Source organism: Mustelus asterias, chromosome 4 (genome assembly GCF_964213995.1).
Source record: "Mustelus asterias chromosome 4, sMusAst1.hap1.1, whole genome shotgun sequence".
Classification (NCBI taxonomy): Eukaryota; Metazoa; Chordata; class Chondrichthyes; order Carcharhiniformes; family Triakidae; genus Mustelus; species Mustelus asterias.
Genome location: NC_135804.1, coordinates 96,538,356 through 96,565,981, shown reverse-complemented (window position 1 = coordinate 96,565,981; position 27,626 = coordinate 96,538,356). Strand labels below are relative to the sequence as shown.

At 42.5% G+C, this 27,626-nt stretch overlaps 1 protein-coding gene across 1 annotated transcript in view; it reads left to right on the top strand.

Annotated features, from left to right (window-relative positions):
* The first annotated feature begins 14,493 nt into the window (after window positions 1-14,493).
* LOC144492874 (cationic amino acid transporter 3-like) overlaps window positions 14,494-27,626 on the top strand; it is a 32,323-nt gene continuing 19,190 nt past the window's right edge. Inside the window, exon 1 of the mRNA XM_078211420.1 lies at window positions 14,494-14,596. The gene's annotated coding sequence lies outside the window, so the exon portion shown is untranslated. The remainder of the gene's footprint in view (window positions 14,597-27,626) is intronic.

Sequence of the window (27,626 nt, the reverse complement as noted above, 5' to 3'; positions counted from 1 at the left end):
ACCCTTTGTGTGCTGACCTCCCCATTCTCTGAGTGCCATTGTTTCCCTTCACCAACCATGGAGTGGGCGAGCACATACACCCTCCCCAACAAAGGGCAAAGGTTCAGCAGATCACCTTGCTCCATTAGGTGTCAGTTCTGCAGCGTTCTTACAGCCCCTCCTCCCACCACCAACAAGGTTGCACACAGGGCCTTACAGTAACCCGAGGGGCAATGTCTGCACCAAACATGAGAGCACAGGAGAAGGATGGTTTCCAAAGTTGTGACCACTTGGTCAGGCTGACTGGGGAAAGGGTGGTGTGAAGTTCTATCCATTCTGGGAGACGGTAAGAGAATGGTCCTCAATGTGATGGCTAGCACAGTAGTCAGTGACCATCAAGGCGCTACTTCCGGGTATGGATGGTCAAAGGGTCAATTCCTCAATGCTCTCACTCTCTCTCCCCTTACAGTCAGTAGCACTAAAGAGAGCGATGGAGTCTGTGGAACTGGCTAGCATTCTTATAGTGCTTTGAGAAGTGAGAAAACGTCAAACGTCCCTTGGTTGGACTCAGGTGCCTAGTTGGTGGAGGTACTGGGCTCCTCCCCTGAAGTGCTTGTAGGAGAAGTGACATGTCATTAGTGCATGGCAGGGGCATAAGGATAGAAGAGGAAAGAGATGTTAGGCTGTTGTGATGGATCCTCATTCTGCTCATGTTGTGGGTCCTCATTTGGCACCCACCTCACTGTTGGAGCAGGAATTGGTCTTCTTTCTCCCTGGCTTGCTGGAGGGCTCTTCTTTTGAACTGAGAGAAGATTTTCACCTCAGGCATCCCTTCACCCACGTAGGAACTCTCCTATTTATTGTGAGCCAGCTTGTCCTGCAAGAAAGCAGGCCATGTGCCAGGGCAGATGGTAAGGAGGCCTGGCATGTGTGGTTGGTGATTGGGAGCAGGGAGATTGTGAAGAGATGAGCTGAGGGAGAGATGAGGACGTGTGTGTGAGAGTGAGTGGTGGTATCCCTTGAGACAGCAATTAGTGAACTCCCTGTGAATGTGGGATGAGTGATAACAAATGAGGAGAGTGACTTATTCCGGCTGAACAGAGGAGACCATTTTTCATCCTCTTGTAGCAATGGATGACCATCCTCCTCTGCAGCAAGCTGGTGTTTACCAGTGCTGCCACTACTGATAGTTGATTGTCTCCTCCCCGTACAAAATGTACCACTCTCCTCCATGGCATCCAGCAAAGGAAGACGATTCCAAAATTGCTTGAGGCAAACCTCAGGTGGCAAATGGGCAATAGTTCATTTTTAAATATTTGTTTTTCCACTGTCCCAGTCCTGCTGAAAAATGTAATGATGTTGAGGTGAGAATCACCTCAATGGACCTGATCACTTATTCAGTTACATGTTATGGGTGGCACAATGGTTAGCACTGCTGCCTCACAGTGGCAAGGACCCGGCTTGGGTGACTGTCTGTGTGGAGTTTGCATGTTCTCCCCATGTCTGGGTGGGTTTCCTCTGGATGCTCCGGTTTCCTCCCACAGTCCAAAGATGTGCGGATTAAGTTGATTGGTCAGGTTAAATTGCTCCTTAGTGTCAGGAGGACTAACTAGGGTAAATGCATGGGGTTATGGGGATAGGGCCTGGGTGGGATTGTGGTCATTACAGACTCGATGGGCCAAATGGCCTCCTTCTGATAGTAGGATTCTATGATTCTATGTCAGGGTGGATACAGCACGATTTGTTTGCCCTAACTGCAGTAGTACACAAATATGTTTGAACAGGTTGAAATGGTTTAAAACTTGGCTACCAATAAGTCCAACTACTGGTGCAGAGGTGTCTGAATGAACCTATTGTCCCAAGCTATACATTGATATTCATATTCCCTATTTTGCCTGTATTGTGATATCTGATTTCAAATCGAGTAGAGGAAATAATGTAGCATTGTTGCATCAGCAGATCACTTCCTGCAGTTCTGCCGAATATCAAAAATGAACTGATTTCCTCCAAAGTGCAATAAGTGGTTACTATGGAGAATGGTAATTTCCTGTTGTTCTTATTTCCGTATTTCACACTTTCACTCACAATAAACATCAATGAATGTCCTTTAAGTCCTGTTAGGTATGGGATTGAATTATTCTCAATAGCGTTGGTATGGAATAACAATAAAAAAAATATATTTGCATTTACATAGCACCTTCCACAACCACAGGACATTATAAAACACTTTGCAGCCAATTAAGTATTACTGTTATAATGTAGGACATGATGTGGAGATGCCGGCGTTGGACTGGGGTAAACACAGTAAGAAGTTTAACAACACCAGGTTAAAGTCCAACAGGTTTATTTGGTAGCAAAAGCCACACAAGCTTTTGGAGCTGCAAGCCCCTTCTTCAGGTGAGTGGGAATTCTGTTCACAAACAGAGCATATAAAGACACAACCTCAATTTACATGAATAATGGTTGGAATGCGAATACTTACAACTAATCAAGTCTTTAAGAAACAAAACAATGGGAGTGGAGAGAGCATCAAGACAGGCTAAAAAGATGTGTATTGTCTCCAGACAAGACAGCCAGTGAAACTCTGTGGGGGTTACAAATAGTGTGCCATGAACCCAATATCCCGGTTGAGGCCGTCCTCGTGTGTGCGGAACTTGGCTATCAGTTTCTGCTCAGCGACTCTGCGCCGTCGTGTGTCGCGAAGGCCGCCTTGGAGAACGCTTACCCGAATATCAGAGGCCGAATGCCCGTGACCGCTGAAGTGCTCCCCAACAGGAAGAGAACAGTCTTGCCAGGTGATTGTCGAGCGGTGTTCATTCATCCGTTGTTGCAGCGTCTGCATAGTTTCCCCAATGTACCATGCCTCGGGACATCCTTTCTTGCAGCGTATCAGGTAGACAACGTTGGCCGAGTTGCAAGAGTATGTACCGTGTACCTGGTGGATGGTGTTCTCACGTGCGTCAACACCAAATTCATCAGCCACACTCACAGGACAGCCCCGAACATCACCCAAGCACAACGTAACGCCATCCACGCTCTCAAGACCAACCGCAACATTGTCATCAAACCAGCAGACAAAGGAGGGGCCATCATCATACTGAACAGAACGGATTACTGCAAAGAAGTGTACCGACAACTAAACAACGAGGAACACTACAGACAGTTACCTGCAGATCCGACCAAAGAACACACCCGTCAACTCAACACTCTGATCAAGACCTTTGATCCGGACCTTCAGAACACCCTCCGTGCTCTCATCCCATGTACTCCCCGCGTTGGAGATCTCTACTGCCTCCCGAAGATACACAAGGCAAACACACCCGGCCGTCCCATCGTATCGGGCAATGGGACCCTGTGCGAGAACCTCTCCGGCTATGTCGAGGGCATCCTGAAACCCATTGTACAAAGAACCCCCAGCTTTTGTCGCGACACGACGGACTTCCTACAGAAACTCGGCACACATGGAGCAGTTGAACCAGGAGCGCTCCTCGTCACAATGGATGTCTCGGCACTCTGCACCAGCATCCCCCATGACGATGGCATTGCTGCAACGACCTCAGTGCTCAGCGCCAACAACTGCCAGTTTCCAGATGCAATTTTACATCTCATCCGCTTCATCCTGGACCACAATATCTTCACCTTCAACAACCAGTTCTTCATCCAGACACACGGAACAGCCATGGGGACCAAATTCGCACCTCAATATGCCAACATCTTCATGCACAGGTTCGAACAAGACTTCTTCACCGCATGGGACCTTCAACCAATGCTATACACTAGATACATCGATGACATTTTCTTCCTTTGGACTCATGGTGAACAATCACTGAAACAACTCTATGATGACATCAACAAGTTCCATCCCACCATCAGACTCACCATAGACTACTCTCCGGAATCGGTTGCATTCTTGGACACACGCATCTCCATTAAGGACGGTCACCTCAGCACCTCACTGTACCGCAAGCCCACGGATAACCTCACGATGCTCCACTTCTCCAGCTTCCACCCTAAACACGTTAAAGAAGCCATCCCCTACGGACAAGCCCTCCGTATACACAGGATCTGCTCGGATGAGGAGGATCGCAACAGACACCTCCAGACGCTGAAAGATGCCCTCATAAGAACAGGATATGGCGCTCGACTCATTGATCAACAGTTCCAACGCGCCACAGCGAAAAACCGCACCGACCTCCTCAGAAGACAAACACGGGACACAGTGGACAGAGTACCCTTCGTTGTCCAGTACTTCCCCGGAGCGGAGAAGCTACGGCATCTCCTCCGGAACCTTCAACATGTCATTGATGAAGACGAACATCTCGCCAAGGCCATCCCCACACCCCCACTTCTTGCCTTCAAACAACCGCACAACCTCAAACAGACCATTGTCCGCAGCAAACTACCCAGCCTTCAGGAGAACAGTGACCATGACACCACACAACCCTGCCACAGCAACCTCTGCAAGACGTGCCGGATCATCGACACAGATGCCATCATCTCACGTGAGAACACCATCCACCAGGTACACGGTACATACTCTTGCAACTCGGCCAACGTTGTCTACCTGATACGCTGCAAGAAAGGATGTCCCGAGGCATGGTACATTGGGGAAACTATGCAGACGCTGCGACAACGGATGAATGAACACCGCTCGACAATCACCTGGCAAGACTGTTCTCTTCCTGTTGGGGAGCACTTCAGCGGTCACGGGCATTCGGCCTCTGATATTCGGGTAAGCGTTCTCCAAGGCGGCCTTCGCGACACACGACGGCGCAGAGTCGCTGAGCAGAAACTGATAGCCAAGTTCCGCACACACGAGGACGGCCTCAACCGGGATATTGGGTTCATGGCACACTATTTTCACTGGCTGTCTTGTCTGGAGACAATACACATCTTTTTAGCCTGTCTTGATGCTCTCTCCACTCCCATTGTTTTGTTTCTTAAAGACTTGATTAGTTGTAAGTATTCGCATTCCAACCATTATTCATGTAAATTGAGGTTGTGTCTTTATATGCTCTGTTTGTGAACAGAATTCCCACTCACCTGAAGAAGGGGCTTGCAGCTCCAAAAGCTTGTGTGGCTTTTGCTACCAAATAAACCTGTTGGACTTTAACCTGGTGTTGTTAAACTTCTTATAATGTAGGACACACAGCAGCCACATAGAAATGGCTCAAAAACAGCAATGTGACGCTTATTAAGTACAGTGACCCCCTCCAATGCCAATACTGGTCTGCACATGCACACTTATCCACACATGCATACTTATCCACACATGCATAGAAACCAATTTTCTTGTGAAAGCAATCCTTGCTTTATCCCTGTAGCTATGCAAATCTTTTCTCTTCAGATTATTCCATCTGAGAGGACACACAGAGCCACAGTTTAGCATATCAAACCATTATACAAAATCACCAAGAATAGTTGCTTTAATCTCTATTATAGGTAGTACTGGATGCTGTGAAGGCAAAATATTGGATTGCCATGCACATCCATTAATACAGCATTCCTTTGTTAGCTCTGTAAGGTGTTAGGATCTCAATAAGGCACTGCAAAAAAGGCTACTTAATAAGATAAGAGCCCATGTGTGATTGGGGGTGATATATTAGCATGGATTGACTAATAGGAGACAGAAGGGTAAATTTTACTGTCCCGCCCGCCATGGGAATCGAAAGGTGCGTGGACGTTGGGCAGAATTTTCCAGTTTCGGGGCGAGTGAGGCCAGAAAATCCCCCACAGAGTGTTGTGTTAAGAGGGGCATTTTCAGGATGGCAACCTGTAACTAGTGGAGTGCCATAGGGATTAGTGATGGGGCCACATTTATTTACAATATACATTAATGACTTGGACAAGGGAAAGGAATGTACAATTGCCAAGATTGCGAATGATACAAAAATAGGTGGGAAGGCAAGTAGTGAGGATGGGGAATGGAAAGGGACTGAGGAAGGGAATGAGGATAAGGCAGGAAAGTGGAGTTGAGGATTATCATATCAGATCAGTCACGATCTCATTGAATAGTGGAGCAGACTTGATGAACCAGATGGCGTACTTCTGCTCCTATGATTTGTGGTCTTATACAAACCAGTAACTTATTTAAAATAGAAGAAATATAAGATCCTAGTTATTTACTAAAACAATACAGCCTCAAGATTCCATGGTTTAAAACAGAATTATTGTTCTTACTATGCAGGAATCAATAAAACAAACACTAAATAATATCAATCCTGTATGCTAACACACAGAATTAGCATAAGCTAAACATGAATTTATAGACAAATTTTGGTCGGAAAAACTATAAATTTAAATGGCAGATGCAACTAAGACTGACCTTACAAATTAGCTCAGCAGTCCACTCAGATTTTTGCGATCATTGTGAGACACAAAGTTATTCAATCCCTATCTTCCTCAGGAGGAAGTTCAGCTCCTCTCCTTCTAGGAGCTGATCTGATCCCCAGACCACAGCAGTGGACAAGCAACCCAGGTCCCACAGGCTTGGTCTTCATCACAAATGGCACACATCTACAGAACCTGCTCAATTTGGTCTGGATAGTATAGTTCCACCAAGTTATTTTCATGTAACAGAAATAGCTGAACAACTTATTCCTTTGCTTATGCTCAGCTTCTGGATCTAGCCTCTTCTTCTGGAGTCTCCTTCTGCTTGCCAGTTCTGCTCCAGTAAACTCAACAACTGCTACTGCCTCAGTTTGAAATGGTTTGTGTCCTTTAATATATTTCAACAAGTTTTTTTTTGATTTCCCAACCTCAGTTTGCTCCTGATCACCTTAGAGACTTTGATGTTCAATTTCATTTCTGTGTTTACCTGTTCTGCTTCCTTTTAATTTCAATTCCAGTTAGCTTCTGTTTTGAGGTGCCTCAAATCATACAAATCAAATGTGTTCATTCATTTACGGGATGTGGGAGTCATTGGCTGGCCAGCATTTATTGTCCATCCCTAGTTCCTCTTGAGAAAGTGATGGTGAGTTCCTTTCTTGAACAACTGCAGTCTGAGGTGCAGGTTCACCCCAATACTGTTAGGGAGAGAGTTCCAGGATTTTGACCAAGCAACTGTGAAGGAACGGCAATATATTTCCAAGTCAGGATGGTGAGTGACTTGGAAGGGAACCTTACAAAGTTTAGAAAACTGTTACTGGCAATATTTATTCGAACAAGCTACATCTCCATGAAAATATCATAAAGGAAAGTGACATGAATGCACTAAGTATCCCTCTATTAATATATCATAAAATCTCTACAGCCCATCGAGCCTGTACTGACAACAATCCCACCCAGACCCTATCCCTGTAACCCCATGTATTTACCCTGCTAATCCCCCCGACACTGAGGGGCAAGTTAGCTTGGATAATCCACCAAACTTGCACATCTTTGGACTGTGGGAGGAAACCGGAGCACTCAGAGGAAGCCCATGCAGATATTGGAAGAATCTGCAAACTCCACACAGACTGTGACCCAAGGTTGGAATTGATTAGCAATACTAATCACTGTGCCACCATGCCTAGCGAAAAATTCTGTCATAGCATTGAAAGGAAGAAATCTATTTTCTTAGATTCTGCAAAGACCAAATGAGACTGGATTTCGTTTTTTAGCCAATTTATTCAGGTATGTGGGGGGAACTCATACCCATTCAAGATGGAGTACAAGTTCTCCCAATCAACGACAATACATCATTCTTATAATGTTATTCAGATAATAGTTCATTTGCATCCACTAATCACAAATTAACATGATTTGCTGCTTTAATACAGTTACCCAATCAATATATTCACAAATGCAGTGATTATACTATCATGTTTACACTATAGCTTTGACCTTCAACACTGAGTTACAATGAACAAAGCAGCATCTTGTATCTTTTTCAGAAAACTCCCACCTTTCTCATTTCTCACAGGATCTTGCAACTGCGTCTTGAGTCCTTGTAATATAATTTTATCTATATTTTCTTATTAACCCTTACTTTCCCTTTTCATCATTCTTTGGGCAGCATGGTGGCACAGTGGTTAGTATTGCTGCCTCACAGCACCAGGCACTTAGGTTCGATTCGTGGCTTGAATCACTATCTGTGCAGAGTCTGTACATTCTCCCAGTGTCTGCATGGGTTTCCTCCAGGTGCTCTAGTTTCCTCCCACAGTCCGAAAGACATGTTGGTTAGGTGCATTAGCCATGCTAACTTCTCCCTCAGTGTACCCAAACAGGCACCGGAGTGTGGCAACTCAGGGAATTTCACAGCAACCTTACTTTAGTTTCTTCTCTTTACTCAATTATGTCTGTTTACATACAGGCAACTAATTTGCTTCATTACATTCTAAGCATGCATATGTGATCATAATATCCAATCACTACTGGGGGTGTATGGATAATATTCAGACTCTTTTCTACTCTAATTAACACGTGACTACTTGTGGTTTGTCCAGACTACTCCTTAGTCCATTGTTTTTGTCTTTTTCTTTTAACCCCTTCAACATTTAATTGATTTGAACTCCATTCTGGGTTTCATTTAATATAGACCTATTTGGATGCAATGGCTATAAACTGCATTAAGTAGTGTCAAATAATGCTAAACCCCATTAGAGTAGGATTGTTATTAAATCAATTAGATATAGTAGATTATGTGTTTCATTTTTATAAATCTGTTTATATATAATGGATAATGAGAAATATCATTAAATATATTATTGATTTACTATGAATTTCATTAGGCACAGTATAAAAGAGAGATTTTGTTAAATTGATGGCCATCTTAGCTTTTGTATTATCATGAAGGTTTGGCTTTGATTTGCATATCTAACTACACGAGAAAAGCGGTTTCTCCTTTCCCCCTTCTTTCATGTGTAAACAATCGACAGACCATTCCCATTTACCTGTTAGATTCCCACTGCTGCTGCTACCACAAATTCTGCAGCCACTGCTATCTCACCATTGTAAGGTTTAAGTACCCCAAATCCAGTGTGTCCTGTGAATCCTGATCTTCCTTTTTCCGTGTTACCCAATTTCCCTGTCAGGGTGAAGTTCGCTTGCTGCTTGAAGTTGGAAATAAACAATAAAAAGAGGCATCAAGGAAAGGAAGATGCAATACACAGGAAGCCCAACTGGAAAGAAACATAGTTTAATACAGAATGCAAAGTAAAACAACTAAAGTGGTGTACACACAGTAGTCCCTGCCTGGGACTACAGTTCAGCAGGCCCAGTCCTGGGCCTGCCTTATAAAAGGCTCAGGTAATGAGTTCCAGCTGGGCAGACCATTGCCTGTTACCAGGGGAACTCCTACTCAATGAGCCCCGCAGGAAGAAAAATCAGTGATTCTCCATGTACCTTGTCGGGGTTAATGCAGAAAAAGGCTAAAAAGATAAACAAGACAAAAGTGTGAGACAAAAAAACTCCAACATTAGAGAGATGACAAGGAGTATACTAAAATTGACATGAACAAAGTTCACAGCAGTGAGAAAAAAAATTACACATCAAAACAAGAAGTACAACTGAGATGGCCAGATGCATAGCAATAGGAAACCAGAAAAGTAAGAAATTTTTATCCCTGCAATGACTTCACCAACAGTCCAGCCAGACAATGCAAGACTCCAAGATCAATGGCCATGAGCCTCCAGTTTCACCAAACTCAATAACTGCAGGAAAACACTCCAGCACAACCCAACATCCAAGGAGAGCCACAAATATCATCCTAGCAAAAAGTCTAGCTTAATGAAAATGCTTTTCTTATCCTCTGCTTCAGCAGCCATGAGAAATCTCAATTCAAAGCAAATATATCTCCCTCTACCTATTTTAGTTGCTGCCTTTCAAGATATTGGCTTAATAAATTTGTGTCTTGCATTGTCAAGCTTCAAATTACCTCTGCAGAAAGAAAATGCTGTGAATATGTCTAAAATGTTTCCTGCTCCCAAAATAGGATTCAACCTGCCTAATTTTATATTTCAGATACTATTATAGGAAAGTCCAGATTCCACTAGTTGTGGCTTGATTGCCAGCTCACTAATTGTTGGCTTGGATTTGAGGCCAGAATCTAGCTCTTCCAAATCCAAAGCACAGATTAACATTCTTACATTTATCCACATTGAAAAGAATCAATCCAATTATTATCGCCAGATTATCCTCTACCAGCAGTTAGTCATAAAATCCATGACTCCCACTTGGAACAATATCATTGTTTTCAGATCAAACACTATACTGCAGGGTACTGCAATACTTCACAACTTCAGCACCAAGCTAGCCCATTTTAAGCTTCTCGCTTACTCCTCAACAGCCCCTAACAGAGGCATTTTCACCACGCTTGCCCAAAACTCTGCTTTCTAAATTTAAAAAAACCACAGTGTCATTCACCCAAATTAAAAATAATTAATCGAAAGTATCTCTTGTTTAAAAGGGCACAAAAATAAACACTCAAATTATAAAACAAAACAAAGGAAACTTATAAAATTAGATTATAATGGTATTTTAATGTCAACAATGCTCTCCAGTTCCCTGCTGCCCATCGTTGCAGAAAGCCTTAAAGGGCTGCTTAGATTTTATCTTTTTCCAAATTCCATTCACTTCTGTCATCCTTAAGCAACATCGGCTTCACATTCCTTTTGGCCTCCAATTTCAGGTTGTCATCATCTTATATAAATCTCTTCATGACTTCACTCTTAGTTACCTCCGTATACTTCTCCAGCCTTACATTCACAAACGTTTTATTTCTCTCATTTTAACCTTGAGCAACACCCTACCTTAGTTCCACTCCTTTCCTTCACCATATCTTAACACAAATCTTCAGCCATTGAGGCCATGTGTCATGGATCTGCGTAGCGACAGCAGTAGCCAAAATTCAAAGGGGAGGATGAGATGTGATCTTTCCCAGTAATGAGATTGGAAGACAGAATCAGGTGTAAAAATCTATCATCATGAAACAGCTTACCTAAAGAAATCAATGGAGGTATACAGATTCTAAGTTTGAGAGTCACAGAATGTGAGAGATGCAGACAACCTAAACACACAAGGGGGAAATCACAGAGAACTAGGGTATAATTGCCAGCACCTGCAGAAGCAGTTTATTTATTTATTATTTTAAAGTTTGTTTATTTATTTATTAGTCACAAGTAGGCTTACATTGACACTGCAATGAAGTTACTGTGAAAGTCCCCTCGTCACCACACTCCGGCGGCTGTTCTGGTACATTGAGGGAGAATTTAGCATGGCCAATGCTAGTTTAACACCTCACAGCCGGTGGTAAGTTTAACATCTAACAGGCAAGAAGGCACTGTAACACCTAAAGAACTGGAGAGGCACAGAGTCTGATAGTCCATTTTAATATCTAAGAAGTCTTGGAGCCAAGATAGTGCAGGAACATTTGAAAAGGGATTTAAATATCTTCTTCACTGGCTCAGGACAAGATGTTTCCCAGACTCAGTTGTTTGCCTTGTATTCTGTGGTAACTATAAGCTGGATTTGACTTGTAGCTTTATTTAATTTGGATGTTGTTGGGAACAGTAAGTATTGAAGAGTTCAGGGATTGTAGATATTATTTGGAACAAGGGGTAATTTCTATATAAACTTGAGTGTGTCTACTAGTTCATATGTTTAATTATATTAGAGTGTTATAGCCCCAGTTGTGCCTATTTGTCTTTTCTTTTGTTTCATGAACAGTCTTTAGTAATTGTTACATGACAGGATTGTTTCTTATCACTGGGGGTTTCGCATGATTGCTTATATTCCAAAACAAAACTATACATCACACAAACTAGTGTTTCAGGTTGAGATGCCTTTGTAGATAACATCCACGTGGTTTGTGACGCCATATGCTCTGTATTTCTCACTGTCAATTCTGCCATGTTTCCAAATCCCTCTCCTTAAAAACACTACTAAAAATCCACATCTTTGATCAAGCAGTCATGCCAAAGTGCCTAGATGTATTAATGCACACCTCCTGAAAATACTTTGTAATCAAAATATGCAATGGTTTGATAAAATATGTGTGTATATTATATATATATTTATATATGAAATTGTGAACTTTTATGAAATAAAAATGAATATAAATCTAAATGCACAATTGTTTCAAATATATATGCTTACTCTTAATTACAGATTTTCACAATAACTTCATTGCCTTGTTACTGTAAGTCTACCTGTGACACTAATAAATAAACTTTTAACTTTAAACTTATACAAAGACTTATATATATTTGTGTAATTTTTGGAAATCCAATAAAATATTAACTCAATTCAACAGTGTCAATAACTGTTTATTTGTTTTTCAGTTTTAAACTCATTAAATACAGTATTGGATTAAAATACACATTGTTAGACTGCATTGTTACAAACTCACTCCAACAGTACTGAACTGGTACAACCCCCAGCTAAGCTTCCTCCCACACATGGGCAGCCCAAACTGCTTTCTTACACCGAAACAAAATTCTCCACCAGGCGCTATCCTAGACTTACTGCGAGTAAAACCTTCATCCATGTCTTCATCATCTCAAGGCCTGACTTCTCCTGTATCTTTCTAGTGACAACCATTCACCACCTCCAATACTTTCTAGAACCAATGATGCTGAAAATACTAGAACACCTACAACCCAGAGGAAACATTGTATGATTGACAACCCTGGCTCTCTCATCTCTGAAGTCAATTTCACAATGTTTGTTGACATAAGTTAAGTAGTTTCAAGGGTTTGTGTTTTTGAAGCTTCAAAGGACTGCATGATTAACACGTTTAATTAGCTTGGAATCTTTTTTAAGATTAGGAGAAAGTGGACTACTTTTTTTCAAAGTTGTTTTTTCACATATCACCATGGACGTCATTGGTTCTAGAAAGTCCACAGTGGGTCAAAGAGCATGCAAGTGCCATAACTTGTCATATGGGACCTGAGGGACCTGTGTAGATAGGGCAGAACTTGGCATATGGAACACAAGACGCCTGAGGTTATTGGTGGTAGGGCAAAACTTGGCATATGGGGTGCATGAGGTCCATGAGATGGAATGGATGGCGCAAAGGAGTGTTTGGAGATATGAAGTCATTTTGTTTTTTCTCACTGGGACAAAGTCCCAAGGCACCAAGGTGAGCCTTTTAAACAGTCTTCCTCCTCACCTCACAGCCCCTGTAGCTGACTTCACACTTTTCAGGTGAACCCAACACCAGCCTGCATCCAACTCCCAGCAATGAAGATTCTGCATTTGCAGGCATTTTCTACTGAGTTTTGGATGGAGGGGAGGTGTTGCTGAGGCAGGATTTTTTCCGACTTCCCCTATCCAAGTTGAGGTTGAAATTTGAGACTGATGTGTTTCGGATGAGATTTTAACCTGGATGCCCAACTGCTTGGGTGGATGTAAAGACAATTTCAAACAAGAGCAGGGAAGTTATCCTCAATGTCCCGGCTGATACTTATCCCTCAACATTTTGACTTGATTTGATTTATTATTGTCACATGAATTGGGATACAATGAAAAGTATTGTTTCTTGCGTGCTATGCAGACAAAACATACCATTCATAGGGTACATAGGGGAGAAGGAAAGGAGAGAGTGCAGGATATGGTGTTTCTTTTTATGCATTCGTGGGATATGGGCGTCGCTGGCTGGCCAGCATTTATTGCCCATCCCTAGTTGTCCTTGCGAAGGTGGTGGTGAGCTGCCTTCTTGAAGCGCTGCAGTGCACGTGCTGTGGGTTGACCCATAATGCCTTTAGGGAGTGAATTCCAGGATTTTGACCCAACAACTGCAAAGGAACTGCGATATATTTCCACGTCAGGATGATGAATGGCTTGGAGGGGAACTTGTAGATGGTGGTGTTCCCATGTATCGGTTGCCCTTGTCCATCTAGGTGGAAGCAGTCCTGGGTTTGGAAGGTGCTGTCTAAGGATCTTTGGCGGATTTCTGCAGTTACCAATGGGCTGCAGAGAAAGATCAGCTTAATATGTGGTAGGTCACATCATGAAAACAGTTCACCCAGCCAGGGTGGCACAGTGGTTAGCACTGCAGCCTCACAGCGCCAGGGATCAATTCTGGCCTTGGCTGACTATGTGGAGTTTGCACATTCTCCCCGTCTCTGTGGGTTTCCTCCGGGTGCTCCAGTTTCCTCCCACACTCCAAAGATGCGCGGGTTAGATTGATTGGTCATGCTAAATTAACCTTTATTGCCAGGGGGATTAGCAGGGTAAATACGTGCGGTTATGGTGATAGGATCTGGGCAGGCTCAGTGGGCCAAGGAGGGATTCACTGAACTGCAGGGATTCTATTTATTTGCGGTTCCTGGGAGCCTCCTGCGGGGAAATTGGCTCCTGGCTGCTTTTTCCTACATTGCAACAGTGGCCACACTTCAAAATTGGCTGTAGAGATCTTGGGGTGTGGGGGTCGTGAAAAATTGTGATACAACTAAATGCAAGTGGTTCTCTTCTGTGTCAGTGGGTGGGATGTGCAGAGAGCCCACAGGGTGTGTGTTTCCCCTGCTGTAATGTCAGTGACAGATGTCTTTAGCCGTGACGCGCGCCTCTTGCCCGAGCAGCAGCAGCAGGGGGAGGAGGTTCAGTGTTTAGACAGAGGGTGACACAGAGAGGAGCAGGCGGACTCAGCTTTACTCTCCACGTTGTCCCTGGCTACTTCATCCTCAGAAAGCAAACAGTGAGTTTTTGGCTTATTAAAACCTTGCGATCGAAATATTCTTCATTCCCTTTTTTGTTTAAACCCCTGGGCTGTGTGGAGTGAGATTTAAACAGAACTGGGTGAATGGATGGATGGCGGTCGGTTACTACTAACAAAATAGGCTTCTTGTAATAAAAAACATTTACACCGGACTCCCGATTAAAACACCGCTTCGTGCCCGGTGACAGAAAGCCACGATTTGTGTTTAAAAAACAAACACAATCTGAATGAATATTAAGTTTTGGAAAGTCACCGCGCGTTTGGCGCCTAAATGTTTACCTTTTTGTTTTTTTTGGGGGGGGGGGATTTCTTTCCACTTGTTATTTTAAAAAATATTTTAAATGTCTATTTATTTATCGGTCGAGGGTGTTCGGTTTGTAAAAGAAAGTGAATTGGGTCCCGTCTGGGGGATTAAAGAGGATTAAACCCAAAAGCACACGAGATTTTATTTTTTAAAAGTAGGTGGCGTGGGGCAGGAGCCGGAATAAAATGCGCTTTGTTTTTGCGGTATTGGCGTTTTAAATGTGTATTTGTGAATAAAAACCCGGATAATGTGTGTTGGGGGGGGTAATAAAAGCTGTTGTTGGCTGGGTGTCGGTGTGATTTGGCTGAGGTATTGAGGGTTGTTATGGAGGCGCGGCCCAGGATGTGCCTGTTGCATCAGCCAGTCTCAAAACTTTGGCCCACTTTCAGCGTTGCCAGGAACAACCAGCCTCCTGTGGCTGTGATATTGGGGCAAAACTCAGCCCCCCCTCACACCCAAACTCTTTCAAATTCACCCCTCTGACTTCAAATTTAAACCTCCTTCTCCTCCCCCCCCCCCCCAAAACAAAACCACACCCATAAGTTTACAGGTTGTGGGGGGGAGTTTTGCATTCGCACACAGTTTTCCAGCACATGGGTCTCATGCAAGAGATGATAACGCGTCAGATGCCCAAATATGGCCAAAATCTGAAATGGTTTCTTTCCTACCCGGCTTTTTTAAAGAAATCAATCCATATGTGAGGAGGGGAAGAGGAAGAGGAAGCAGGTTGATCTCACTGTTATAGAATTGAGGGTCTGGAATTTCCTGCTGGTCCAAGAGGTGGAAATTGATGCCCAAATTTACACAGACTTTGTGGTGCAGAAATATTTTTTTAAAACAGGCCATTGGGGCCCAATTGATCTTTGCTGGTGTATATGCCAATCTTTCTGACAAGTTTGATGCTGAAATTCGCTGAGAATCTTAGCAGATGCTGGAATATAAAAACTGACATAAGACGAGCAGGATTCAAAGTAAGCAAGCAGGCCAATGAAAGTGCTGAATGTATATTACATTCCTTCTTTATGCATGGAATTTAATACCATCAAATCAGCATTGACACACATCAGGGAAGGCATGTTTAAGAAAATGCAATTGTGGAAATTTTTCCATCTTTAAGGCAAATCATTAAAATGCCATAAAATACATCTAGAGTTTCACTCAGATTTTTAAAAAATGGTTTTAGAAATTGTCATGAAGAAACAAAATATGATCCTGGGTCCTGCTGCATTTTTGCTTGGTGATGGAACTATTTTAAGAAGTGGCAGAGGGTCGCACAATTTGCTCTGCTGAATCAATGCAAAAGATCAAATAAATTTGAGTGTAGAGTAAGAGAAAGCATAAGGCGATTGATTAATGCCTGACTTTCCTCAATCATCTGTAGCACATTATGCCATACATGTTGTTTCAGTGTACATTTCCAGCAATTTCCAGGCCTATGTTTTTAAAAGGTTTAGGAAAGAGGGGTGAGGGTAGCAAGGCAAAGTGTTTTGGGGAGGGTTTCACAGTGCAGGGCATCATTAATAAAGGTTTGGCTTCTGATATGCAATGGGAGGGGAGGGGGGGTGCAGGGTGGCGAGCAATAAAGTGGAGAATATTAAGGATTTGGGCTTGAACAAACAAAAATAATTTAAAATGGTATATGTATATTATATGTTTATTTAAGCTCTGCTTATTGTATTGCTTGCCTACCTGTACTAACAACTCTGTTGTTTGTTTTCCTCTCCTGTTAGTGATATTGACAAATAGTTTTTTAAAATTGACTCCCCCAAAAAATAACTGAAACTGCTCTATGATGTCACTGTCATGATGTTCTTACTTGGTATGGTCAGTGGTCACCAGGGAGCAGTAAACAGTGGTTATTCTGAATGATAGGTGGTAAAAGTTTTTTATTGTATGGGTTCTGTAAGTATTGAGCTTTTGGAGCCCAATACTTACGGAACTTAATTTAAATCCATATCCCCATTAATATTCCATACATTTCAAGTTTCCAATACTATCAGTTTTTTTATTCATTCGTGGGACATGGGTGGCGCTGGCTGGGCCAGCATTTATTGCCCATCCCTAGTTGCCCTTGGAGGGCAGTTGAGAGTCAACCACATTGCTGTGGCTCTGAAATTACATGTAGGCCAGATCAGGTAAGGATGGCAGATTTCTTTCCCTCGAGGACATTAGTGAATCAGGTGGGTTTTTCCAACAATCGACAATAGTTTCATGGTCATCAGTAGATTCTTAATTCGAGATTTGTTTTATTGAATTCAAATTTCACCATCTGCCATGGCGGGATTCGAACCCAGGTTCCTAGAACATTAATCCAGAGTTTCTGGATTAATAGTCTAGCGATAATACCACTCGGCCATCGCCTCCCCTAACAGATCTTGGTGTTCTGCTGTAGGATTTATCCCACCAAGGAACAACAATATAAAAACAGCTTGTTCATCACCCCCAGGCACTTAACATCAAAGAGGACTAATTTGTGAATAAAAAATGTAGCATGTACTTTGAGAGCTACAAAAATGCACAGTTGATTATAATCCGTAAAATATTTCCTGTTTCCCAAGAATAAACTTAGTTTGCTTTTGAATGAATATGTTTATATTTTTAATTGAGATAATTCAGCTACAAGTGTCATTTTATAGCTATGTAATTGGTTTGGAGTAATAAATATTTGATTAGTTTGTGACATGAGTACTGTGGGTTACAGTTCCATTTAGTCATGTCATATTAGAAAATTCACGGGATATTTCCATAGTTTTCACCATTATAATTCCCAATTTTAAACATCCCTTTGTGCCTCTGTCTCAGTCACAAACCATTGTAGAACTTTGTTAGCTCTAGATTAAACTATTCCAGTTCACTCCCGGTTGTCTCCCACATTCTACCCTCTTCAACTTGAGTTTGTCCGAAATTCTGCTACCTAGTTGTGCCCTAACTTACAATTAGTCCCATTCACCCATCACCCTTTGCTTGCTGACCTACATTAGCTCTCCCAGTTAAGCAACGTCTCAATACCTCCCCTGCCTCATTCCTCTCATTCTGGCTGGTCTCTTGAGCATCCCTGATTTGAATTGCTGCATCATTGGCAGCCATGCCTTTAGTTACCTTGGTCCTAAGCTCTAGAGCTTGCTCCTTTAACCACTTTGCCTCTCTATCTCTTTTGTCACTCCTTAAAATCTACGTCTTTGACCAAATTCTCCCAACATTGTTTTATGTGGCTTATCATGCTCCTCTGAAGCTCCTTGGGATGTTGGACACTATTATAAATGCAGGTTGTTGTTGCTGCTGCAGATTTTCTTGACCTGTTTCTGAAATGTGGGTCAGGATATTTCATTGAGCCTATGATTTCTGTTGGTGCAACAGTTGGCCACAGTGCCTTTTGGTCAGGGAAGAGGGCAGCATGGTGGCACAGTGGTTAGCATTGCTGCCTCACAGCACCAGGGACTCGGGTTCAATTCCCGGCTTGGGTCACTGTGCGGAGTCTGCACATTCTCCCTGTGTCTGAGTGGGTTTTCTCTGGGTGCTCTAGTTTCCTCCCACAGTCTGAAAGACGTGCTGGTTAGGTGCATTGGCCATGTTAAATTCTCCCTCAATGTACTCGAACAGGAACTTAAAAAATAATTAGTCATGATTCCTGCTACCATTGATTACTATTGAGTAAGCAATGAGTTTCAGCTGTGATAGTTTCCGGGTGAATAGTCTGCCCATGCTCCAGGAGGACTCTTGTGCCCTCACCCTGTGGTGCGTTATTCAGACTGGCAAGTGGGGATTTCACCATCTTCTTGCCTCCACCCCCATTAGGCCCACAGCAGGAATTCCCCTGCCACCAATTGAGGCCCTTAAGTGGGCAATTAATGCCCACTTAAGGGCTGCTGTTATGAATGTATGAAGGTGCCCACAATGTGGGGAGCATGAAAAGCAAACCCTGGCATGTTTGCTTGCAGACTCCCAGGGAAACCACAGAGAAGGTAATAGAGATTTACTGGCTATCCACACAACTGTGCCACCCTTCTGTGACCAGCTGATCTGTGAACTGCCAGAGATCAGCCTCTCAGTTGGGAATATTACTCAGCTCAAAGAGGGATGAATGTAATATGATGTGAGTAGAAGTCTATCAGCATCTGAAAAGGAAAAGAGAGTTCAGTATTTTGTGTGAGGAACATCTCTTAGAAGTCAGATAGTTTATGTCTAGATAAATAAAGGAAATTGGTTTGGTCCATCTAAATTCCTACTAGGGCCAACTATGAATTCCATTTTCTTTCAGTTTTCTCTCACTTTTAAGCTTTTTCTTCTGATGGTGCTGACTCATAATGGGAGTTCTGTCAGCCTCTGATACTTCAATTGATCATTCCCCACAGGAGCACTCAATTACTACCAAGCGCAGTGTGCGTGTTACTGCTTTCTAATGAGATATTAGTTGCAACAAGAAATAATGTGGATTTCACGTTGTGGCAGAGAGCTACTGTAATATAGTGGCTTACAAGCATTTCTAAATTAAATGCAGCACTTCAATTAAAAAGATAACTTATTCAGAGTCACGGACAGAGAATGGATAAAGTCATTTTCTCTGCATTAAATTTCTTGGTTTTAAATTTACTTCAGTAACATCTCCCACAGGATTGAAATGATAGTCATACTGTTTTCTGTAGTACCAGTATTGAGTTATGGGTTTAATCAGCTTGGTAAGCATTGATCGTGTTTTAGATCACAATTAGCACAACAACACATACTTTAAAGTTTATTTATTAGTTTCATGGGTAGGCTTACATTAACACTGCAATGAAGTTACTGTGAAAATCCCCCAGTCGTCACACTCCGGCGCCCGTTCGGGTACACTGAGGGAGAATTTAGCATGGCTAATGCATCTAACCAGTGCATCTTTTGGACTGTGGGAGGAAACCGGAGCACCCGGAGGAAACCCATGCAGACATGGGGGGGGAAGTGCAGATTCCGCACAGACAATGACCCAAGCTGGGAATCGAACCTGGGTCCCTGGTGTTGTGAGGCAGCAGTGCTAACCACTGTGCCGTCCCGTATTTGCGGATAGTAACATTGGTCTGGATTTTAGCCTGGAGCTGTTTTCTGTGAGGGGACGCAATTGTGGAATCCCAGAAGAAAAGGTTTCCAAAATGCCTTATAGAATTTAACTGTAAGGCTCCTTTAAGTGGGATTCCCACACACAAGAAGTCCAAAGATGTGCGGGTTAGGTTGATTGGCCAGGTTAAAAATTGCCCCTTAGAGTCCTGAGATGCGTAGGTTAGAGGGATTAGTGGGTAAATATGTGGGGGTAGGACCTGGGTGGGATTGTGGTTGGTGCAGACTCGATGGGCCGAATGGCCTCCTTCTGCACTGTAGGGATTCTATGGATTCTATGAATGGCTTTTGGTGGGAACCCTACTTCACAGGGCTGAAGCCTAGAAGGACAGGTTGGTGTATTGGAGAAGTGAGGGAGAGGCAGATACCGTGATGGCCCAGGTGTCCCGAACATGGGGGAGAGTTGTATGGTAGTTGGGGGTCTTGATTGCCTGAGAAGGGTCAGATGGTGGTTCCTGAGTAAGGTTGGCAGACAGATTCGGTGTGGGGGATGAATGAGCACGGAGGTTATTAGGTTACAGCAAACTTGTCCAACCTTTTCATCTGAGGAGCCATACACTTCAATTTTTTTCTCACTCAAGGGACTGATGAGCAAATTGCAGAAAAATTAATTTTGAAATAAAATTGATACATGATACAAGCAAAATATCAAGCAATAAATTGATCATTTTATTTATAGAAAAGAATAATTCATAAATATGACCATTAGAGTATGAAAGGATGAGAATGTGTGTCTGACTCACCCCCAGTTTGAGAGTGCTCACTCACATGCAAGCTCTCTCTCTCACACACACACACACTAGGATTTTCTGGCCTTTCCTGCTGGTGGAGTCTTCCAGTCCTGCCAAAGACGACCCCCTTGGCATGTGCCCAGGCAGCAAGGTGGGCGAGCCATACAAAGCACCGTGGACTTCGGCAGGAACAGAAGATCCTGCTGGTGGCCCAGGGGAAGCCGCCTCTGTCACCAGAAAACATACTGGGGGTGTGTGCACTTGGTGCAGAAAATCTCAGCCACTGTCACTCATTCGTTCACCTCTGCTGGGCCTGGGGTGATTTGGAGGTTCAAACGGAGAGGAAAGATTCAGGACAGATATCTTTCTTCCCATCCTGTCTAACACTCCAGCTGTCCTGGGTCTTGCTTTTGTTGCAACCACTACTTTGCCATCTTGAACCATGTAGGGGACCAAGCCTACCAGCAACAAATTTGGGAGTGAAATGGCCTGTGATTGAAAGAGCAGTTTATTGAAGAATCTTGGACTTCACTTACCTGCGTTTTGAACATTGGCTCAGCAGGCCAGATAGTGGCCTGCTGACTGTGAGCTGGACAAGTTTGTGTTAAGAGGACAAAGAAGCGATTTGCTGTAGTCAGGCACTTTATGAAAATCTATTTTAATCAATAGATGGTTGTATTGTTGAAACAAAAAATAAAAGTTTTATCATGGATTAGATACTGATGAGAGATACCAGTTGCAATACCATCAACACTGGCTTTGTTGCTAAACTTTTGGCAGAATTTTATTCAGAAAGTTGTTAATACAAGGAAATACCTGATTTACACAAGTACATTATTTAGGAGAATAGTTCCAACTTTTACGGTATGTGTCTTTGCTATGTCATTCTATGAACAAAAGGCTGTTTGGGGTTCACTCCTCCCATCATTCCATATCTAGTGACTTCACACAGGCATTTCCAAGATTACAAAATACCCTGAACTGTTGAAGGTGTGCATTTTACCGCACAAATTGTTATTCTTATCTCAATTTCTCTTCCTTAGGGAAGAAACATTGTAAAAAGTTGACATTTCACCGAATGACTTAGAAGGTTAATTCACCACCAAATGCGTTGATGAATTGTGTAGACTATGAAGTCATTCATTTAAATCCCAGTTAACTGATCTTGCTTTAGTTTCTATGTTTAGGATAGCGGGGCCAGGAATATCAGCCAGTGTTCCTGCTCCTGATTGGTACCCAGTGCCTCGTGTTGGTGCTGAGGGAGAATAGAATCAGGGTTGGCTGTGCTATTGTATACTTCTGTCCCAGTCAAGTTGCCTATTGACATTTTATCTGCAGAGTGCACAGGTGAAAAATGACCACCAATGGAAGATTGTGGAGAGAGAGAGTTAATTCTCTCTTTAAATGGGATTAATAAGGCATTTGGGATCCTTGACTTTATAACTAGAAACATAAAGAACAAAGGCAAAAAAATTATAGTGAACCTTTGTAGAACACTGGTTCAACCTCAACTGGAACATTGTGCCCTATTCTGGGCAACACAACTTTAGGATGACTGTGAAGGCTTTGCAGAAGATGCAGAAAAGATTTATGAGGATAGTTCTAGAGATGAGAGCCTTCAGTGACGTGGATAGATTGGCAAAACTGGGACAGTTCACCATAAAGAAGAGAAGATTGAGAGGGGATTTGATAGGCGTGATCAAAATCATGAGGGGTCTAGACAGGAGTAGATTGAGAGAAACTTACCACTGGTGGAAGAGTCAAGACAGTAAGAGTTTTAACAATACCAGGTTAAAGACCAACAGGTTTATTTGGTAGCAAATACCATTAGCTTTCGGAGTGCAGCTCCTTCGTCAAAAACCAGAAGACACAGATCAGGCGATTGGCAAAAGAACCAGAGATGACATGCAGAAAAACCTTCTTATGCAGCGAGTGATCAGGATCTGGAATGCATTGCCTGAGAGGGCAATGAAGACAGATTCAATCTTGGCTTTCCACAGGGAATTGGATAATTGTTTGAAGAAAAAAGATTTGTTGGACTCTGGGCAAAACAGAGGTATGGATCTAACTGAGTTGCTTTCACAGAGAGCCGGCAAGGATATGTTGGGCTGAATGGCCTCCTGTACTGTCACCATTCTTTGATTCCATGATAGGGATCAACGTGCAAACAAGAAAGTATAAAATTCCTATGGCACTAGATCAGTATTAATGTAGTAACAACAACTTGCATTTGGGTAGCACTTTTTAACAGTAAAACATTCCAGGCATGTCCGAGGATCAAAACAGAGAAAAAGTGACATCAAGCTAAAGGAGGAGGCGTTAAGGACCGGTGACTAATAGCTGTGTATCCCAATGACTGTTTTAGACTTATGTAAAGAATAGCAACTTCACTGTTTGCAGTGAGCAATTGGGCCATGACTTTGAGGCCCTAATGATGGGAAAGTGTTTAAAAATAATGCTGCTGGCTGGCATGCTGGTTCTCCGGCTCCATTGTTCTCCCCTGCAGAGGCAGGATGAGAGGTACGGTCGGCAGCAAGACTACTCACCAGCACAGGTGGGTATCAATTTGCTTATTAAGAGCCAATCAAAGCAGCCAGACTGAAATGTTCCAGTCAGCCTCCAGGTTCCCACAGGCAGTGGGGTCAGTGCTGGTGCCTGGAGGTAGCCTCCTGGTGACAGACTGGGGGAATGGGAGGGGTGAAGCATCACTCCAGGCAGGCTTTGAAGCCTGTCCTCTCTGCTGTGTCCAGGGGGTTCCACAAGCCCACAACAGTGGTGGTCTGGCTGCAAAATCAATATTTTAATTCTAAAAAGTTGTAGAAATGGCACCTCTTTTGGGCTATCCTCTCCTCTTACCCTTCATTGCAGACAGCTGCATATTTGAAGTTGCAAGACTTCCAACTTCGAGAGCCTGTCCAGTGTTGTAAATTAAGCGACAAACCCCGCACCCCTCCCGTGCTGGGGGCCTGTGACCCACATTTCAGTCTTGCAGTGAGTTATTTTTAATATATATTTCCTGCTTCTCTTGGCTTCCTTCAAGTAATTGCAGAGTCACAGCCCCAGATATTTTCATGATTTCCTCAACATGTGTAAATTCCGTGTAATATGAAGAACTGACTTTTCCAGTTTTTCCTTTGGAGAGATCTCAGACTGCTATTTTGCATTAATTTTAATAAATAATAAAATAAAATCTCACGCTGGCAAAAGTTACAATTGCCTTTATTTTATGGGATGCCCATTTCATCTAAATTTCTTGACAATGGCTAATTTAGTCAAGTAAATCAGTATATCAGTCTGAGTCGTCATCACTAGAGGAGAAAGAGGAAGGGAAAAATATCAGATTGCAGTCTTAGCTGTAATTGAATGAACCTTATTGTGCAAGTCCAACTATAATTGAATTTCTTGTTACTGAATGCCTGAAACATTTTTCCTGTATTGCTTAAACTGTCTATCAATAAATTAGTCATGGGAAGAAGGAAGAGAGATAATTTAATCAAAGACTAACAGACTTCAAAACAAGTTGGCATTTGCTTATCTGGGCATTCGTATTACCCCTGATTTTTGGCAGCTTTGTAAAGTGGATTTCCTCCATTATTGGCCTCTATTAAATGGGACCTACATTGTTGGTCATCTTTATCGATTTCCTGGTTGAGTAAAATTGCTATGATTAAGAGGTTACTTCATCCTCTGCAAATGCTACTTATCCTGTTGTCCGCTAAGGTCCTTAAGGAAATTTATGAGTCACATAGTTCTTTGCAACAAGAAGAAGCCTCATTTAAGGTTGGCTAAGCTGCAGTTGCCTGGTTCTAAAGGAGGGCTAGGGATGCAAAATATTAAGCTGTATCTGTTATCTTCCCACCTTAGATTTATACGGGTGAATTGGTTAGGGGACCCTTCCTCCATGTGGCTTGATTTTGAACTGATCAGTCCTTGTAATCCTTGCAGTAACATTTATTCCTTAGGGATCCTGAGATGGTGTTAGATAAGTATCATTAAACAATTATTAACACTCCAAAGGCTTGGAGGATGATCCATGAGTTGGAAGTGAGATCTAATTTGACTTCCGTTCTTTCTCCGATTCAGAGTATTCCTGATTTCCTGCCAGGTCTTAAGGACCGCGGTTTTGATCTGGGGGGTAGAGATCTCTGTAGACTAGGAGACATGTTTGATGGCGGTACCCTGTTATCTTTTGAACAGCTGTGTCAACAGTTTGATATTCCAAAACACTCCTTTTTTTAAGATACTTGGAATTTAGGGACTTTATCCTTAATAAGGCAACTCTTTTTTTTCTGATGCTAAGATTTCCCCGATGGAAAAAATCCTGCTGTCTATGAAACGCAGACCTTTTAGTAAATTTCAAGACACTGTGCTCTAGGAGTTTGCACATTCTCCTCGTGTCTGCGTGGGTTTCCTCCGGGTGCTCCGGTTTCCTCCCACAGTCCAAAGATGTGCGGGTTAGGTTGATTGGCCAGGTTAAAAATTGCCCCTTAGAGTCCTGAGATGCATAGGTTAGAGGGATTAGCGGGTAAATATGTGGGGGTAGGGCCTGGGTGGGATTGTGGTCGGTGCAGACTCGATGGGCCGAATGGCCTCCTTCTGCACTGTAGGGTTTCTATGAGATCTTGTGATAATACATTGTACATTCAGCGGTCTTGGGAAAGGAACCTCGCAGTAAATATTGACGGAATGTGCTAATAAGATCTCAGTTTGTTGTATCCTTTTATTACTTGTGTGGTGGGAGGTGCTGGATACAAAGAATAACTCAAACCAACTGGATAATTTTCTTCTTTCTCTTCCTACATGTACTTGTTTAAAAATGATCTTGCTGTACGGTACCAATTCTTGAGTGTTTGTTGTGTTATTTGTGTAAAATGAAAAAAACTTCTATTAAAAACATTTTTAAAAAACCCTTCAAAATGTTCCTTTAATGCTGCTGTTCATTGTCAGGGAAATGAATGGCATGTAGTCAGGGAGCTTGTGTGGAAAATACTTCTTTTGAAATGGATAAATGTGTTTTCGTGTTATGCATGGGTTTGGAACTAGGTTTGTTTTGAGTGTAAAAATATACTCAGCATTTGCTTCAAATTTGGATTTAATCACAATATTTTTTTCTTCTTTCCTATAACAATCTTCCTTTTTTGTATTGCTGTCAAGTTATTTTATACAGTGCTCTGAGACTAATGATTCATCATGTAGGCAAAGAAAATGCTAATTTTGGAAGACTGAATTGGGTCCAAAATGGGATACATATCTGATTCATAGCTGATGATTTGGGGGTTTAAAAAAAAGTGCAACCGGAATATATGTCTTGATATACAAATGTACCTTCAAAATAAACCATTAACATTGAATCTGATGGATGTGGGTGAGAGTCCATTCATTGCCTGCTTCTTATCCATAACTGGGTACAAAGACCTGTCCTGCATCCTCAGAACTCTTATATTAAAATCCAATGAGGAAGGTTTATGATGGAGATTTTTAATTAATCTTCCTGTGGGCGTGAATTGCTTCTTTTAGATAGTCCTTTTTCATTCCCTTATCCAAATATTTGTAAGCTGGCTTTATTGTGCTGTAAAGTGTTCGTCAGTAAATAGAACTCAGCAGGGTTGTAATAGTTCATTAATTATGTCTGGCTTCAATGCAGGACTGCTGGGCACACATGCAACTGCAAGAGTTAGCACTTTGAGGGGAGGAGGAGAGGTGTTTTAGTGGGGAGAAAGAATTACATAACTTTGCACCAATAGCACTAGTGTTCGCACAGTTTTTAATGAGTTTGTCACAGATCAGGACAGCTCAGAAATAATAGTTGGCACCATGCTAAGAGATGTAATCAATGGGCAGCATGTCTTCTCTTTTATGACCTTGGGGCACAGAGACTAGGGAAAACAGTTATCAAAGAAAGTGTATGTAATGTGGGTGATTGAAAGTTACAAGATGCTGCTTGAACATTCTGTTCTTCCGGGATTTACTGGCTCATTTCTCAGAAATCATAAGCCTACTGAATTAGCCATTGCACGAGGAAGGGGGCATGTTCTCATGAGTTACAATTTTCTTCCAAAGTTGCCAAACATTTGACTCTCTCTGATGTTTTTATGACTCATGGTTCAATTTAGCAGTGCGAAACCAGGGGAAATCACAGCAAGTCCCAGACACTGCTTTGACTTAGAATTAATGAGCATTAGGAGATCATGCATGTAAAACTGACGCATTCACGTCCTCTATGTGGATGCCGGTAGCATGCTTGATAGACGTTCACCGAATTAGAGTCAGCCACTAATAAACACAAACTAACCTTTGTCCTTGAAGCCTCTGCTCCTATTGCAGTGATGCGGAATAGTGAATGATCATCAAGAGTCTTGTGTTGCTTTCACATCATCGTTGAAGTGCTTTTGCTGCCTGGTTCCTTGTGTATGAGTTTAGCGTGGCCATTGTTTGCCAGGTGTTGCCAGGAGCTGATTCAAGACTACCGTCCCGGTCAGGAACCAACAGCACAAGCACCTATCTGGGGCTCTGTTTCGAAACAACTTTAAAAGTGTACCAATTATCCATCAGAAGAGCTCCTGCTGTTTAATTTGTGTTTTTTTTTTACAAACCATTTCCTCCCTGCACCCCCGCTCTCCCCCATCTCCCCTCTGTGGCGAACATAAAAGATCACATGACACTTTTGAAGAAGAGTGAGGGAGTTATTCCATTGAATTAGCCAATATTTGTCCCTTTATCAATACCACAGAAACAAATTATCTGGTCATTACCATTTTGCATTTTGTGGGAGATTTCTGTGCACAAATTGGCAACAACTTTACCGACATTCCAACAAAAAGCACTTTGAGACATCCTAAGGTTGTGAAGGTGCTATATATTTGCAGGTCTTTCGAATCTTCCTTTC